Raw genomic sequence first — 18,041 nt, forward strand, 5'->3', positions numbered from 1 at the left:
TATTCCTATCGATTAATTTTTAACCTGTTAATTGAGACGGGTTCACGCGATAATTTATTCAGCAATCTACTATCTTTTTACGCTTTGTTCAATTGTATTAAAATTTTTACTAAAATCCAGGACCAACGTGAAATCGATATCATATCTTCATGGAACTTTTAAATAATTAAGGGTTGACTCGGCCAATAGATTAAAAAAACATGAATAAATTAACCTGAATTTCTAGCCGAATAAATTTGAAGTACAGCGTTGAGTTGACAAAAGGAACAACGGCTAGGGACAAAACGAAACAAGCGCGAAGCTGGCTGGCACGAATTCATAAAGATAGCATCCAGCACGGATGGACTTTATTAGCTTCTTTATGACGCACTTTGTGGCAATGAGCCGATCGTAAAAGCGTGCATTAGCACGAAGCTAAAGGTCTCGTGATTTATAATCTGCCTTTGCTTGATATCCGAGCGTAAGCGGACCGTATAGTGTCAATTATATTTTGGTAGTATATCGTGGCAAACTTACGGGTTGCAGAAGTTGGACGTGGCAGCCGCACTTGCCGATTTCTGAAACAGGAGAAGGAATTAATATCATTATCTCCCCGAAACGATTTATTACAAATGAATCATTCTACGTTAATTTGTCATATACAATTCAAGCACCTTCTTCTATTCATTTAACGCTATATTATAATATAATAATTTTCTTCTATTATTATGTTCCTAAGATAATATTTTAGATTATACTTTTAGGATTACTACTTTGCCGATCACTAACCGAACTACATAGAAATCAACACACAGAATCAAACGTCCATCGAGGATAATCATTTTGCTTCTGAAAACAATTGTGTATTTTGGTAAATACTAATAGTATATGACGATAGATAAGAATAGATAAAAATAGAGATGACAGGAATTTTTGTTCCTGAGCAACTTCATTACGAACCAAAAGCAATTTAGAAAATAGTACATATAAATAGTAACAATTTTATTTAATTTTGGCATAGCTTAATCCTCCGCGGTGACAACGTACGAGAAGTATATTTGCGTAAACGTTCTCCTATAATTTTCTTGTGCATCCCGATGCCATATCGTCGTTGTATAACCACATAGAACTCAAGTGCAACGGTACCAGGCAACGCGTAAACTTTCTACTTTACACTGTCCCCTTATTTTCTTCTGGAAAGCCCATACACCGTTCTACGATCGGATACACTTCGTATATCGATACTTTTACGCGTGTCTATATACCCTAACTTTTCTACGTCCATGACTTTTCGTCAATGGTTATAAATCGCCGGTAAATTGCTGCGGCTGAAATACGACGCACTTCCTTCGATGTCGAAACACGAAGCATTCGACCCATTGGCCTTTCACGATGCGATCGGAAGCGGCAAGATGACGCGAGGCCTTGTCTATGAATTTTAGACGCGCGGGTAAAAGCTTTTCTACGATGGCCAAGTGAATTTAAGAAAGTAAATATATTGCAACGTAGAGAAATAAACTTTCTATATTTCAAATGCTTCTGCTGTAAATTGAAATTGTTCAACCACCGAAGAAGCACGTGATAAAATTAACGTAAACGGCAGCATTGTTTCTTTCGAACGTTTAAAAATCCCGTTGCTTTATTCTCTGGAAAAATTTCTGCCGTACATTCCATCTGTCGAATAAATCACCGAAAGTGTGAAAGGCATGTAGAATCGTTGGCGGTATGATCCGTGAAAGGATGGCCAGTTATATAACTGTAAACACGAAAGAATGGCTGACAGTCAAACGTCGAACATGAAGTTTAGTTGAAAAAGCGGAGAAGGGTGATGGTTGCGCGCGGTTAAGATAGCCTCCATTGTCCCGACGGATTTTTTTTCCATGGGTCCGTCACTTGCATTTCAGTTACACACACGCACATGCACGCACACACACACACAGCCGCAAGATTTCAACAGAACTGCAGGACAGAGCAATTCAATAGAGGGAAATCAATTTCGTGCCTAGCAATTTGCTTTTCACCGCAGCGATCGCGTCGGGATAATACCGGCGATTCGGTGATTGTTTTGCGATAAGACAAACAACGCGCCAAACGACACCGAAAACCCTCACCTGGCTTCTTTTCAATATTTTATAACATCATCTCTCTGCTTTGTTCCGTTCGTTTGCGCGAACAAGCAATTTCGCATACCGTTTCAATTATTCCACCGTTTCCTTGTCATTCTACTCTCTCTCTCTCTCTCTCTTGCCTACACGTACGAAATTCGTGATTAACAATTGGAAACGCCTGTATAACCTCGATATTTCGGTGTTTCCCTTTTTATTTGATATTCGGCACTCGTTTTTATTTTATTAGTCTGAATATCCGAGCAGGACAACCACCTTGCAACGCAAAAGCAGGCAACGCAAATTCGATATTTAAGAACGGAGAATTTTGAGCAAAATTTATCACAAAATTTGGTGGTTTTCTGGGAAGCTCGTCGACCTTAGGATCACGCGACTGAAAACTACACTTTATCGCGGAGCAGCCGATTTTGTCAGAGCTGGAGCGCATTCGCATGCTGGATGCCTAGCGATAAATCCTGTCTTATCCAAAACGAAAAGTTTCCACTGGTAAATCTCATTTCGAAAACTGGCGCATTACCGTCAGAAAAAAATGTGACTTTTTTCCCCGCGGAAATCTACTTCAGACTCTCGAGTGAACGAGGGTCAAAGTGCACCGACAACGGTGCCGTTGTAAGTACAAATATCCTCGAGGACGAAGATCGTGGAATATCTGGTAGAAATCCGAGTAGAATCCAAAACGTATATATATCTCGACAATTTAAAAAATAAAACGGATATTTCTTTCTTCTTTTATCATACAATGAAATGGAAAAAGTAAAGGAAAGGGGATTTTAGACGATCGTTTATTGCGAATGATTGAGTTTCAAGTGATCGATACACGCGAATGGGCCGACCGCTTGAATTGGATCACGTTGCGTTGTATCGCGTTGCATTCTACTCTCGCTCATCTAATATATCTAATAAGAATTTTAGTTTGCTTTCGAAGATACTTTCCATCTTCGTAATACTTTCATTTTTGCAGAAGTAAAATGATGGAAATTCTTCGACTAATTAATCAACGCAGCCCAGGTTTGGAGAAATGGTACGAGCATAGACGAGGAAACGTGGTGCTATAGTACGATAGTGCATTATCGTGTAGCAAGTCGTGCTTTTGTCCGTCGAGAGATTTGGTTACAAGTACAATCGATCAGAGAGAGAGTCTATCTAATTGCTGTATGTCTCGTAACGCAGTGTTAATGACGTAGCACAATGATATTCGATTCAGGATGCGCGGCTATGAATCGCAACGGGTGATGTTGCTTGTTCACAGGAATCTATCAGCCCGGTCTGACGTTCTACGTAAACGGTATATTATAGCAGGGAGCATCGCGGGAATAACAATAGCCCCTCTTCCCTCGAAATGTTCCCGTGGAAAATTATTCTAACGCGGTTACACGCCAGACCGTGACAATATTCCGCACGATAAATTTCACAGCTTCGAGATGGAGTGCCTCTCTCTAGTTGGCTAACGATTCGCCAAACTTGCAATTAACGATATTTACTGTCGAGTACAGTTTTGTGGAGACCAGGGGGGAAAAAGCAACTTTCGATGAACAGAATGGACATTTTGCAAAGTAACAGTTGTAGCAAATTGGCAGAAAAGTAAAGTCTGATATAATACACTCTACGTTACAAAGGACTTACGATATTCGTCCCCGAACGCTGGTATTAAGTTGATTGAACATCTTTCGAGTAGTCAACTCGAAAGTCACGAACGTTTTCTTTGCGTTAGCCAGTTCCCGAGGCGAATCTGTTTTCTCCGAATAAGACAATTTTTCCCCAGAGATCGAGCACACGGAGCGTACAGATAATGGTGGCTGAGTCGAGGACGCTTCAATTACATCGAATGGTAGTTAAATTCCGTCGGATCAACAGACTTGGAGGCTGGCAGAACGCCATAGAAAGTTAATTCGTCCCGGCGCCGAATTAATTCCTGCGTATAAATATATGGCGCGACTCTAGGAATCCGTGGCCAGGCAGATTTTCCATTTTCAACGCGTCCTGTCCCGTTTCCTTCTCTCTCCTTTCTCTCGTTTCATTATGTAATCATTCTATTATTCCCTCGTCGATGCCAAGCCCAAATTACTAAATTTTCAGAAAATCTTGCAAGTCTTAAACAAGAGCAAAAGTTTCGTAATCAAAGACTATCTCGAGGAGCTCTCTCCAAATTACCGGAACAACTTCTCGCAAACTTTACGTATAAGATTTACATCGTTTATCGTTACGTATTTCGATAATAAATCGCATTAAACAAGTTCGTTTCATTAAGTCGAATGGAAATCGCGTACAACCTCGTTTCCATTTTTCTTCCGGGAAGATCTGTTGACGTAGGAAGGAAAAAATGAAGGGAGCAGAGGTCGAAGGAAGACGAGGAAACCGAACACGATATATCGTGCAAGATGATCCGATGAGAGAGAATTTACACTTAACCAATGCTCGTCTACTCTATCAAGTCTTTAATCACCCATCATGTAACGTTGTGCCATCTAAACCGTAACTCCAGACGTGCTAACAATTACGGAGTCTACTAACTGCTAACGAATCTGTCTGCCCATACGTGTGTGTTCCGTGAACATAGGACCTTCCAGACCACCAGGATTTTACCTTGGAGCTTGTTAAACAAATACCTTGCGCAGAACAATCGCAACAAAATTCTACTCGGATTACGCGTATCCAATTTCCTTTGTTCTATCTTAGTTCCCTTGTCCAATACCTTCGTATAAATCAAATTATGATGATCATTATCTTGTTCGTCGTTCGGTTCGGTTAGTCAAGTAATTATAAACAATATCCATTGTTTGGACGCACGCTTATGCAGAAAGTTCATTAAACCTACATGAATTACGCTCTAGCGATGAAAAGAATATTAGGCAAATCCTTGGAATTCCCTTTCATAATCACGATGATGAAACAAACATAATTGTTAATGTAAAGTCAGTAAAGAAATCGCAAATTAAATGTTAAGGCAAAATTGATCCTCCGTAGGTTGAAACTACTCGAACTTCAACTAAATAACATTTTAGAGATATTAGTAATTTTTCGATAAAACTAAGGCCAACAGTAAGGTTGAAGTTATTCTTTCGTTATACTTTTAGATCCATGTCGATACGACTTTCGATTCTCGAGATATTGTCCACCAAAGTGCACCGTAATTTTTAAGACTTTACTCTTCTATCCTCGTGGCATATACTCGGGCGCGTCTCTTCTGATCTATCCCACGCTTGTCACAAGTGCAATGGTCAGTGACAAATGTTGAGTCAGCGTTTTTTTCCTGTTACTACTACTACGCGATGTACGCATTTCCAGGAGACAATGTAAGTCACGACACTCCGTGACTTCGTTCACTATTTCGCGCGTACATTGGAACGTCATGCTTGCAAGTTTTATATCCTGGAAACTAATTGAGATATCGACTCGAATGAAATTGCGTTATCAGAGGTATACTTTCTATTATGTACCGAGAAGACTATTGCTACAAGTTTTAAATTGCTTTGAATCGTATAATTTTTGCTCTTTTTAATTTTAATTGTTAACTTTGATACGTTTAAAGATCACTCTTACTCTATCATATTATTATTCTTGCATTGAAACAATGTCCGAATCAAGAAGTTTCGTAATTAGTGACTTTTTCGAGAATCTCTTTTGAAATATCTGTATCTTTGCCAAATAAACGAACGTATAACAAACGTATTAAGAAGCTTGACCTGTTTCCGATCGTCCTCGTCACAAATGTTTCCGCGTAAGTACACTCGTTCGATACGAAACCTATTTAACGAGAAAACTTCGATAGATACTTTCGGTACGCAAGGTAACAAATAACAACGATCTCGATAGCCAACGAAGCAACGTTGATGAAACACCAAGATAATTCTCGGAAAGAGTGCTTTAACCCAGGCGAGCGGACGAGTAAGAAGGAGAACCGCAAAAGAAACCCTCGAACGCAGCCGTTCCCCTCGATCACCTGCCACGGGCACTCGACATCAAAGAAATCAACCTTCGTATAAGCGTGCCAGCCGGGGCGCTGTGCAAAAGCCAGGTAGCTCGGCAACAACAGCCAGAAGCAGACAGAGCAAGAGAGAGAATCAGGCCGTGGAAATCGGGAAAAAAGAAGAATGCATTTGTGTGCGAGGTGCTCGCACAACGGCTAATTACGGATCACCCGCGGCGCGAGACCGTGTATAAATTCTAACGTGAGCGTGGCAAGGACGAGGATGACGCCTCTCACGGTGGTAAAACCGCGTATTAAAATTCCGGACGCCTGCTGAAATACTGATCTGCGTCGAGGGTGCTACCACAAAGGTACATGTTAGATAGGTGGGCGGCGAGGTGCAGAGTGGGAGGGTGTTGGCTCGGTAGGAAGCGAAAAAGAGAGAAGGAGAGGTAACATACAAGACGAGGTAAGAGGGGTTTTGCAGAAAGAGGGTGCTGAAGGTGGTGAGATGCACCGCTGGTACTGCCAGCCCGTACCCCGAGGGATTAATCACGGGGCATTATGGCGGTGTTGGCTCAAAAGCGGCCAAGGAACGAGCAGGGCTGAATCATAACTCAACCTCCTCGATCTCCGACCATATCTGCTAGGACTCGCATTAATAAGGGCATAAACGCTGTATAATTTCAAAGTAGGTACTGTCGACAGTCAAAGAGCCACCCTTCTCTTCGTTCATTTCTACCCTCTTCTTCCCATTGCCCTCCACCTTCCATCTAAACCGAAACCTGTACCGCACCGGCTTCTCAACAAACGAGAATTCTCAACATTCGCCGCTTCTTCGCCGAGCAACATCGAAACTATGACGCTCAAGGTTATAGGGTGTATTGCGGATTCGCCTTAAGCTCTTTCTCCCCGTAGTTTTCCGAGAGGAACCTCCGCTATTGCCTCGGCGCACGAATTATGAAATATTTCGAAAACGTGAACGTTAAACCGCGAATATCATTTTCCACTCTGCCAACGAATCTGTTACGCCACGAGGCTTACTATAGGCCGTATTCCTAACCGTCGCTCACGGTACTACAGTGTCGCAGACAGATCGTTTTATCCGCCCGACGGAAAATATACAATGCAGCGCGCATAATTGTCACCAAGCAGCGAGTTCCAGAAACATCGATTTCGGTCCGTTATTTTATCCACACAAAGGTGGCATATGTGATCATAGGCGCGAACGGTGGCGTGGCCCGAGCGTAGTGGGAAAGATCGAAGGGCAATCAGTCTCATTTGAAGATTCTAACAGCATACATCGAGAGGTCTGACGAATAAAATTAAAGTCGCTAAGTCTAACGAATATATCGAGAGATATCAGAAAGTCGGGTCGAATTTCTGTAACACATTAACTGTATTTATCGCTAAGTAATTTGTTTATTATTATATCGTTTTTATTATTATATTAATTATTGTTAAATATACAAGTTTATATTAACTCTGTTAACACAGTGTTAAATTCATTGAACTACCTCTGTTATCTTAAGCGAAACAGGGGAACGACTAATTCGCGGCGTCGATTATACGAATCGTAGCGAGAATTTACGCCTCTCGCTGACGCGTTTTCCTCGCGATCGTGTCTCTCCGCGAACAGTCGTAACAGAATCCAATGAATCTTTCCGGATAATCTCTGACTTTTTGACAGCAACTTCTTATCTTGCTTAACAATAGGGCGATTGGTTTATCCCAATTACTAATTTTAAGGATTCAGTTTGCTGCTTAGCTCTGTAACCGAACGAAACAATATTGATGTTCAACGAAAAAGATTATCGCAGCTTTTCAATTTTGGTAATCTTCTTCCGATTGTTTAAATGAAAATTTAATATCGATAAAAACGATAAAAAATAGCGAGCAGCGATGAGTCAGACTGTTACCGAGTCGGATTTCGTATTATGCTCGGTATTATTGTTGGCTTAGTATTGTAATCCACGTTAACTTAACCATATTAAATTAGTTTCGAATTAATTTAAAGTGAAATTTATGCATCCCCTATTTTCTAGCGTGGCGAAAGCCTTGCCGCTTGCCCGTCTACACGCCTGTTGCTGCTTCCATCGAGCAACGTTTGCTCCCAAATAATTGATACACGCGCACGGTCTAATATAAAATTATAATTGAATTTTCAGCTTTGTCTGAATTAATTAACAGCAAAAACTTCGGTTTTATGACCAAGTTAAACATTCATCGACTGATAACCGTGGACACTGCCAGGCAACCGCCACCCATTGCTCGCTAATTAAGCGCAAAGTTGAAACTCTATCCTATAGTACACCGTAATCAGATTATGAATTTGGTCCTGAATGCAACGTTACATGGTTGCTGCGAGAAAATTGATAAGACAATGCTTTGTCCACCGTACCGGTTTCGGTATCGTTTTAGCTGTAAATAGGCGAAAAATTGATTTAATAAATAATCTTGTTGCTATCCGCGTACAAAGCCGTAATTAGCTAAATACGGTTCATCAAGTCGATCTTTCACGAAACTCAATCGTCGTCGTCGTTTCTCGTGGCAAACAGCCGATTCATTGGGACACAGCGTCGTGTCGCTACGAAAGCCCAGAGGAGACGTACAAAGTTTTGACAAATAAAGTCAATTTCGCCTGATAACGCAGAAACGTAATGAATTGTCGTGACGAGACATCGTAGAGGAAGTCGAATGCACCTTAAATTTGACGAGATCAAGGATAGGCCATGGATCTGGAACCTGTTGTATGCAACAAACAAAGTTGAACAATAATTCAATCTTGCCAATCTCCGTTTGAATCCCTTCGTTTCTCGTCGTTCTCTCTTATTATCTCGACTAGCGACTCCTTTCAACCTGGAAACTGCACTTACGATACGTGAGTGTTCGAGTCAGCGTAACGCCGCTGTATACACCTATAACGGAAACTACTGGAATTCTGGCGCAAATGCACAATAGGAAAGCTCATATTGCATACAGGCTCGTACACAAGGCACAAGGCATCGGTGGAGAGAGAGAGAGAGAGAGTTTGGTAATTTAAGTGAAATCCAGAATCTCATTTCATCGACCCCTCTAATATCGCAAAAAGCCATTGACACTACTGCAAGCGCCGCGCGCTCTCCACGATTCTCGATAAAATTTCATTTCGCCGATCTTGCGATTGACATTCTTCAACGAACGGCACCATTTTTTAATAACGCGATACCGGCTGACAGTCACGACTGTAATTTTAGTTATATCGAAAGGTGGCTTTTCAAAAGAGGCAGATAAAGTTCTCAAAGGGACAGAAAAATATTTTCTGTAAAGATAGATGAATCGATTGCGTAAACTGATTTAGTAGTGGTTCACGGTGGTGATTCGATTCGTTATCAATCCTTTGATACGAGAAGTAAAGAAAACCATTGATACTTTAGTTGGAATTTGCGAAATTGAAATGTCCGCTTGTTTATAAGAATTATGTCTTTTTAATTTTTATCTAAATTCTTAGAAATTGCATGCAGGCGCGTTCGATATTGGAAAGTGAATAACAAATACCATTTTTCCACCGAAAAATTTTTCGATATAATCAATCAGCTGACTGTTGAATCGTTGAACTCTTATCGATGGTTACCCAAAAGTAGTTACAACTCGCAAACGCGTGTATTAATTTCTGCGAACCAGCATGAAAATTTCAATGATAGTACCTGCATTCTGCCAAAATGGCCATTAGTGATCCATCGGGCGTATCAGCATATGTAATCGCTAATTAAAATGAGCCACAAAGAGAATTTCATACATAGCCAACCACGCGATACCGTATCGGATAGCCTTGTCGTTACACTTCCAAAACCACTCTAGTCTAACCCTTAAACTGATTTCCAAACGAATCCAAAAAAATTTTCCCAACAAACATAAAAAAAAGAAGAACGAATCCAAAGGATCGAAACGAAACAGAATTTCAACGAAAATTCCTTATGACCATGGTGTTCCGTATCAGAGCGCTCATTAACGCACTTACTGTTCCGCGTATCTGTAACAAGGGTGGTCGATCGAAGCTGCAAGGCGGAAGGGAAATCAGGTTTCGGGTATCACAGATCGGCCGATCGTCGTGTAAAAACTTGTAAACCAGCCGTGGCACAAGCTTAGTATCCGTGTGTGCAAATAGCTACAGATAAACGCCAACACGAGCATACAACTCTCGGTAAGGGAGACTAGGAAGAAGAACGAGAGAGAGAGAGAGAGAGAGAAGAAGGAAGGCGAATGGAAGAAAAGGTATCTAAAGGGTGAAGGGACGCTTGCGCGTACGAGCCTTAGGCTTAATCGAGGCTCAGATGCAGAGGGTTTCTTCTTATCGGGCGAGAAATATATTGGGTTCCGGTTCGCGTTACGTACGATCTGAAATCTCATATAGTAGGCGTGTTCGCGTAATTAAGCCGCAAGAGATTTGCATACGATCCGACAGATACACCGCCGTACAAACCGGCGCCGCGAAGAAGAAACCTTCCGCGGATGAGCCAGTTTTACTGCCTCAACCAGACGGCTGTTAAACACTTTTTCGCCAACCGTCCATTCCGTAAAAATTCTTCGGTTTTAATGCAGTTTCGTCTGCCCTCGCTCGTAATTAACGTGGAAACGTCGCCTGGGACAATATGAAGCGTTTAATTGCACAATTATAATTCTAAGGAGCTTCGAGGACAGATGCACCGGTGCCGCGCTCTCTAAAGTAAAAAATAATCCCTATTGTGCAGAATAATTAGTATTTCCCATTTTCCTACTACGTTTCCGCGCCACTGTGCGTGACTGCGAGTGTCTTCGATGTTACTCTGAAAGTTTATTATCTCAAAAATGTTACTCTCTGCTATATATTGTTTATTCCTACCTTGTTTTTAACGAGATAATCCCAACGTTGTATACAGAAATTGTTATTTTAAGCGATTGCTATCCGTTCCAACTAATTCACCGTGATATTCGTCGGCGTGTACTACAAACGCTAACAAGGAATATTCAATGATCGATAAAGAAAGTCCCTAAAGAGATTGAAAGTATTGTGATATTGTGGAAACATGATCCCGAATACACGAGTAAACGACGTGGATCATTTTGGACGCCACGTTTCCATACATACGGTGGTTCCATTAAATCAAATATAAGCTGAAATCAACCACGTTACCACATTAATTGGGCTGCAATTTGGGATGGGTCCCCGAGCGCGAATGATTAGGATGATTCACGAAACAGGCTCCATCCCCTGACTCCGTGACAGGGTCTGAATCGATTTAGGTCTAAATAAAATTTAGCAGAAAAGCTACGACATCTGCCGCGTCCATTAGATCATGATATCAGGTAATCATTAGTGGACCAACGTGTAGAATATACTACCTCGTTAGTGCGATCCAGTGTACATACATACGTATGTGCACACAGCCAGTGCATATACATGGCCAGAGCCATTTACAAACGCAGTCGTCGCACTGCACCATTCCTCCGAGCGATAAACTTTCTTAATTTATACTTGTCGATACCGTTGACCGGTTAAATCGTTTGGGGAATAGGTTCACAAAAATAAAAACGAGAAAGGAGAAAGGGGTTAGACGATTTCCAATTATTCTTATAACCTTTTATAAAAGATATTTATTTCGACTACTCGGTTGTCCTCTTTGTGTTTCAACTTTTGTCAGATCGAAACGGAACGAAATCACCGGGGAACGATTCCAACGTTCCTGAGAATTTCATAAATCTGAACTATAACAGTCGACAAAAATACGTACTCTCGTGGAACATATTGTTTTATGGAATTGGTCTCTTATAGTAGGGAAAATATTCTTTGATTCTACTTTTTGTTAAAGAAGGATATTTTTTCGCTACTTGGTGAATTTACCCTGGCTTTGGCTCCTTTTTGAAAATACATTTTTCATACTGATACGATAGTTCCATTTTCTCTGCGCGTTGTATAAGTGTAGGAATATCGCGTGCGTTCTATTATTTCATCGAATATAATCTGAACTATCACGACAGAGAAGCGTAATCCTATCGGTTGTCATTTTTGCAAACGTAATACATATATATTACGTTATATACGTATAACAGTGATATTAAATGTATTAAATATTCTATGTAATACGCAAATAGAATTACCAGAGCTGCAACTCTTGAGCGGAAAGCTTCATTTTTGAAAATAGAAGTAAATTTCCTAATTAAAAGTTTCGTTTCTATTATTTCGAGTCCTTAAATTTAAAAAGAGAATGTGCGCATGTGCCAACGGTGATTAGATCGACTAATGCAGTGTTTGAGTTAATTAATTTTTGCTTAGTTAGTTTAGAAAAATTGTCCAGAAAAACTTTCTCCTCTATTTTACTATAAACTAGGGGAACAGAGTTGTTCGATTAAACAAAACAAAAAAGAGAAAATATCGAATCGCGTTCCCCCGAGGTAACTAAAATTAAATTCGACAAAAATATTTTTCGTACCTATAACCTCTTTCCGGCATCGAACCGTTTTCTTTTTTCTCTTTTTTTTTCGCCAAGCGAGCGAGCGAGCGAGTCACTTCGTTTTATAGCGCGATATCTTTCGAAGAAAAATGTTGGAGCAACACAGGAAGACACAGTTCTAAGCAAGAATTTTTCTCGACGTTCTAATTTTACGCGAGAAAAAACAAATAACCATGTTCGCCGATGCGTAGTTTGTTATTCTGTTTCCCGCAATGTTGCGTCACGAAAATGCAAATATTGTTATACCATGAAGTTTAAACACTACTACCCCAAATAGACAGAGCACTCATTGGAGGGTTAGCTGGTTGAACGCTGGAAGAAGATAAATGCACGTCTCGCATGTACATATGTAGTTTGAGCTAGTACGTTACAACAGCAGAGAGAGAGAGAGAGAGAGAGAGAGAGAGATTGCCATCTGAGAAAAAACTCAATTTGATAAAACGCAGATAAGACCTTCGCGCCTTCTAATTAAGATAGACTGATTAATTGGACGAACGTTTATCTCGTCGATGCAGAAATGATGAAAGAAATAACGGATTCCGCTGTTTCGATCATTAGCGAACTTTTCCGCGAATACTTTTCGATACTTTTTCATATATCACATATGGCATGCAAGATAAATGGAGAGTTATAAAATGAAATTTTACAAAATTCCTACGTGACGAGTTCCATTGTTTTATATGTAGGTGCCGAAAATTCGCGTAGCTCGTCGAACGATATGATAGAATAGTAGCAATTCCAAAAAATGTTCTTCAAGAAAAGCATTTAGTATCAGTTATAATATATTTGCCATCACTCCGCTGCACGCCAGGATTTTTAATCTCGCAAATCTATCGTACGCGAGGAACAAAGTATTTTTGCAAACAATAAACGCATCCCGTAAATGTGCCCGTGTGCACACGTTGCGCTGATATTCAGTTTACCGTGTGAACGAATATTTTTCATTTTATACATCAAAGTGCACTTTTGCGCTCGCCAGAGAACTATACGCATTTCCAAATGCAATTAATGGGAAGAACATTCAGCCCGAAAATAGTTGCAAATTTTCTAAACATTCGCCCCTCTTTAAAAATAAAATGGACAAAAAGCTTTTCAATGCGATAATGCCGAATCATGTGTAAAAATAGGAAAATTTTGTTCTTTCTTTTTTTAAAAGCATATTTTTTTTGCTTTTTTGTTTTTTTTTTTTTTGTATACTATCAATCATGTGGAAACTGGGTTGCATTTTCTTCATATATTTCAAAAGTAAATGTAAAAAGTCCTATGTCTGTATTCCCAAAATTGACGATGTTATAATCATTCGATCAAAGCGAGAATTAACGGCTGATTGGTATACAGTTTTTTGGTAAAAAACAAAGAAGAAAAGTTAAAAAAGGCCCAGGAAACAGGTTTTGCAATGGAATAGCCATCTTCGCCACCGTGAAGACATAACATCGAAATTGAGCAGGATATTTCGCTTCTCCGTGGAACAGTTTGGCGAGCCTCAAAGATAATCGAGCAAGTTAAACTCTTGCGAATTCAACTTGAAGGCTGTAACCAAAGTTGGTGCTATCGCCTAGCGACTCTAATCGAATTGGCACCCGGGCAAAAGTTCAGCGAGAACTACGCAACTTTCGACCCATGCCACACACATTTGGAAACAGAAATTCATATCGGACCTTTTTCGCGGGGCTCCATCTGATTTTTACCAAGTCACGAACTAACCTTTGAACTCCGACGTCGCTCCGATTTTCAACCTTTTTATAACAACCGTGATTTTATCCCCCACGTTTCTATTTCTATTTAAACCTGTCTTTTCATCGTTTCACGTTAACGTTAGAAAAACTAGCTGAATCGTTTTCATCCGCGAGCGAATTCATAAAAGTCGTTATTTCCTAACATTAATATCAATATTGTGTATTTGCAAATTTATTTCTTCAAAAGCAGAAATCTTCTCGTCTTTGCTTAAAATAGTAGATATTATTAGATCAATAAGCCTTTATTGTCTCCATGGTTAAACATTATCCTAAATACATATGTATGTGTATAGTTGGTGAAATCGTGAAGCGAAATACGGGTCCGCCTAACTTCACACCCCAACTATCTGCTTAATAATCTAAAATCTAAGAGCTTGACCCCTCTGATAATTTCCTTGCCACGCTGGGCGAGGTCAGATCGTAATCTAATAAACGTACCGCGATACCGAGGTCGGTACTTCTCGTAATTATCAAACGCGACACAATACCACGACCATTGTCGAATACACAATTTCCTTCGAAATGTATTACACCTGCTCGATGAACTTTATACACGTAGTATCGTTTCGTATCGTTCCTTGTTATTTTATTGCCGAATATCGTGTGCAGGTGAAGGAAATACTTGGAGAAAATTATGGAAAATTTTCTAATACTAATAAAATGATTAATTGCAAATAGATTATTGTTATTATCGGTATTATCTGAGTTCCTTTACGTAATTTATCTAATATTGTTTTACATAACACATTTAACTAACGATGGAACAAGTAATGCGTGCAATACGTGTGATTTATGCTGGTATGGTAAAAAATTCATAGGAAGGTTTTATTGTCAGTGAAAACTAACTAGTCAACTTCTAACCGACACTGGTGCAAAATCCAAGAAAACCAGACGAATATATCTAAGTTCTCCAATTAAATGGTGCAACGAAGTATGTTTTCAAAAATGGAGTGTACTCGGTGCTCGAGGGTTGTAGCATGGTGACAAAAAATAATAAAGATAATAGAACAATAACTGTGTGCTGTTTGATGGGTAAAAGCCTGGGCGAGAAAGAACCACGAGAGAAAGCTCTATAAAACTATCTTCTGACGATTAAACTCGATTCGACCGATAATTTCCTCTTCAAAGCCCACTCGAGTTCATGTCTAAAGCCGGCCACAAAGCAGCCACACGGCCGCGTCATTATATTTTTCGCAATTATCCGTAGGATGGGCACTCGGTCGACTCGTTGAAAATAAAAGAGAAAAAATGAGAGAAGAGAGAGGAAGAAAGAGAGGGAGAGAGAGAGAGAAAGAGAGAAGGAGAGAGAAAAAATGGAGAAGAACGAAGAAAATAAAACGACCACCGCTTCGGTCGCTTCATCAGTTCGTTAAAAAGTTGCGGGGCCGGCGTTTGGCGGTGATTTCTCGTGTGACGTCGCTTTTCCGCGCCAGCTTCTCATCCCGTGCAATAACAACCGGTGTCCCTGCCATTTAAAGCCCGGGAAATGAACGAATACCTGCATTGGATGGTAACAGAATTCATGACCACTTTTTCGGAATAAATTTTTCGCGTGCAATATCCGCATTTCGTAAGATATTCTACTGATTTTAAAAGGTATCGGACGATAAAGTATTTCCAGTTTCTTTACTCTACGTTCATTATTGGGCAAAACAATCTTCAAATTTATGTTAATTTCTTTATCTCCATAAAATATCTATTTTACCGTGAACGATAAAATGTTGCGTTCGAACAAGATTGTTGCAGTCCCTTCGATTCTTTTTAATTACCACGAGCTACCCGTAGCGGGGCAAGATGAACACTAAATACAATACACGATATTTGAACAAATTCGAGCAAACATTTACAAATTGTGAAGCTCACTATCATCCGCAAACAGATCGTTTCAGAGAAAAAATAAATAATCTGGAAAAATATTTCCCAATACCGTACGCAATTGTATTTAATTCTCCCTTTGGAAAACAGTCGAATTACTCGATCATTCGCAGGAAAAAATGGTACGTTTTCCGAGCGGTGTTATTCGCTCACCACTTTTCACCTGGTGCAATAGCGCCGTTTTCCTACCGGATTCTCATTTTGCGCATCAACAATACACGCAAACAGGCCGATGTATTTCTGCATGGGCCGTTCGATGCGGTTTCGCCAAATCGACATGGGGTTGTTCCTATGCGGCATGACCTTCTCTATTTATTTCGCCGTTATCCACCAACGCCATTGTCCCCCGGGGGCGGAAAACGCAAAAATGTATTTTTCGAGAACGATTCGCGGTAATCGGAAGTCATCACTGACTCTCGCGAAAAAGGTCGCTTTTAAACGTTATTCTCTTTTCCATGAATCGCTGCACTTTGCCACACACGCGGCTGCATCATCCAGCTGAATTATTGGCGAGCATGGCGTTCGACGGTCCGCACTGTAAACGCCGCCGTTGCATTTTTCACCGTTCATAACGTGCCCGTAAACAGATTAAATGTTAAAATTCTCCGCCTTCATTATCTTTCAGGTTGTGTATCGTCGGGCGTTTTACACGAGATCAGCGCCGATCCGAGATCCAACAGGATAGATCGCTTTTGTTGCTCGTTCATTGCTCGAAAAAAAGTACCGAGAATTCTCAATGAATACTAAAGTACAGTGAAAAGATTATAGCGGAGTATCGTGGAAGTGATTACCAGCGTTAAAGCGTGTCTCGACTTTATAAAGAGCGAATGTGCACATGCAAAAGGAAATAGCTGAAGCAGTTGAAACGAGAGAAAGGCATTGAGAATGAGAGAAATTACAAAGAAGAAAGTTGAAAGAGAGTTTCTAGAGAAGTGAGAGTGTGAGTTTTAAGCAGCAGTATGCCTCTGGCTAATTCGAATTTAACAAGAGTTACGATATAGCAGCTATCAGTGTATCGTTTTGATTAACTGTATGTCCGGTCGTTTTATTCCACAGCTAGAAACCTATCGAGAATTGCTAGAGACATTCAATATTTTGAATGCAAGCAAACGCGGCAGATTTTCGAACCGTCGCTACTACGCGAAGAAAACCGCAGAGAAATATTTTTCCCGTCGAGTGCGCGAATTACGAGGCGCGAATGAAACAAAAACGGTAGTAAAGGAAAGAGGAAGGAAGAAAAAGGTACAACCGGAAAGGTCAGCCAAGATTGGAATAATTTCGAGCACGTGGGTCGAGCAGACTGACTGAAAGCCGTTTTATCGCCAAAGGGCTAGAAAAACGAGAAATCAGGAAAAAGAATATGTACTTCCTAGCAAGGGTGTGCATAAACTTTACAGTCAGCCTGTAAAACACGGCCTGTCTGCGTCGGTGGCAGTTTATTTTCATCAAAATCGCGACAGAATGTTTAAAGTGTAGGTATTTTGAATTTCTTATTTTGAAATAGAGAAGAATTGTTCGCGTATCGCGTAGGATTGGACTAGAACGCTTATGATTAAAACATCCTGTTCGCGATGCAAAGCGACCTGCTTGACTTGAGAATTCCTGATGCACTGTAAACGAAGGAATTTTTATAGCTGTTCTAGTCGAAGGGGAAACTACCGTCTAACGAGAAAAGTAGTGAGTCTCGGGTGGAAAGTTTCCCCGATACGGGCGACCAGATTTTTCCGCGATTTCGTCAACAATCTTATCGGCGAGGATAAACACCGGGAACGGTGCATATCTAATGGAAGAGAAATAACGCGGAGAGTAGCGCGTTTCGTGACAACTCACTTAAGGCTGTTTGACTCGATGAATCAATGTTTCAGATGTAGCGTGTAACTGATAAATTCATCGCTTTTGATTCGTTATATTCGATATAAGATCAAACGGAAGTGAACAATGAAGAGCA

At 40.4% G+C, this 18,041-nt stretch overlaps 1 protein-coding gene across 3 annotated transcripts in view; it reads right to left on the reverse strand.

Moving 5' to 3' along the window:
- LOC132913452 (uncharacterized) overlaps positions 1-18,041 on the reverse strand; it is a 248,495-nt gene that overhangs the window by 165,666 nt on the left and 64,788 nt on the right. For all 3 annotated transcript variants that reach the window (XM_060971827.1, XM_060971826.1, XM_060971825.1), the window contains one exon: positions 517-557. The gene's annotated coding sequence lies outside the window, so the exon portion shown is untranslated. The remainder of the gene's footprint in view (positions 1-516; positions 558-18,041) is intronic.

Source organism: Bombus pascuorum, chromosome 13, assembly GCF_905332965.1.
Source record: "Bombus pascuorum chromosome 13, iyBomPasc1.1, whole genome shotgun sequence".
Taxonomy (NCBI): Eukaryota; Metazoa; Arthropoda; class Insecta; order Hymenoptera; family Apidae; genus Bombus; species Bombus pascuorum.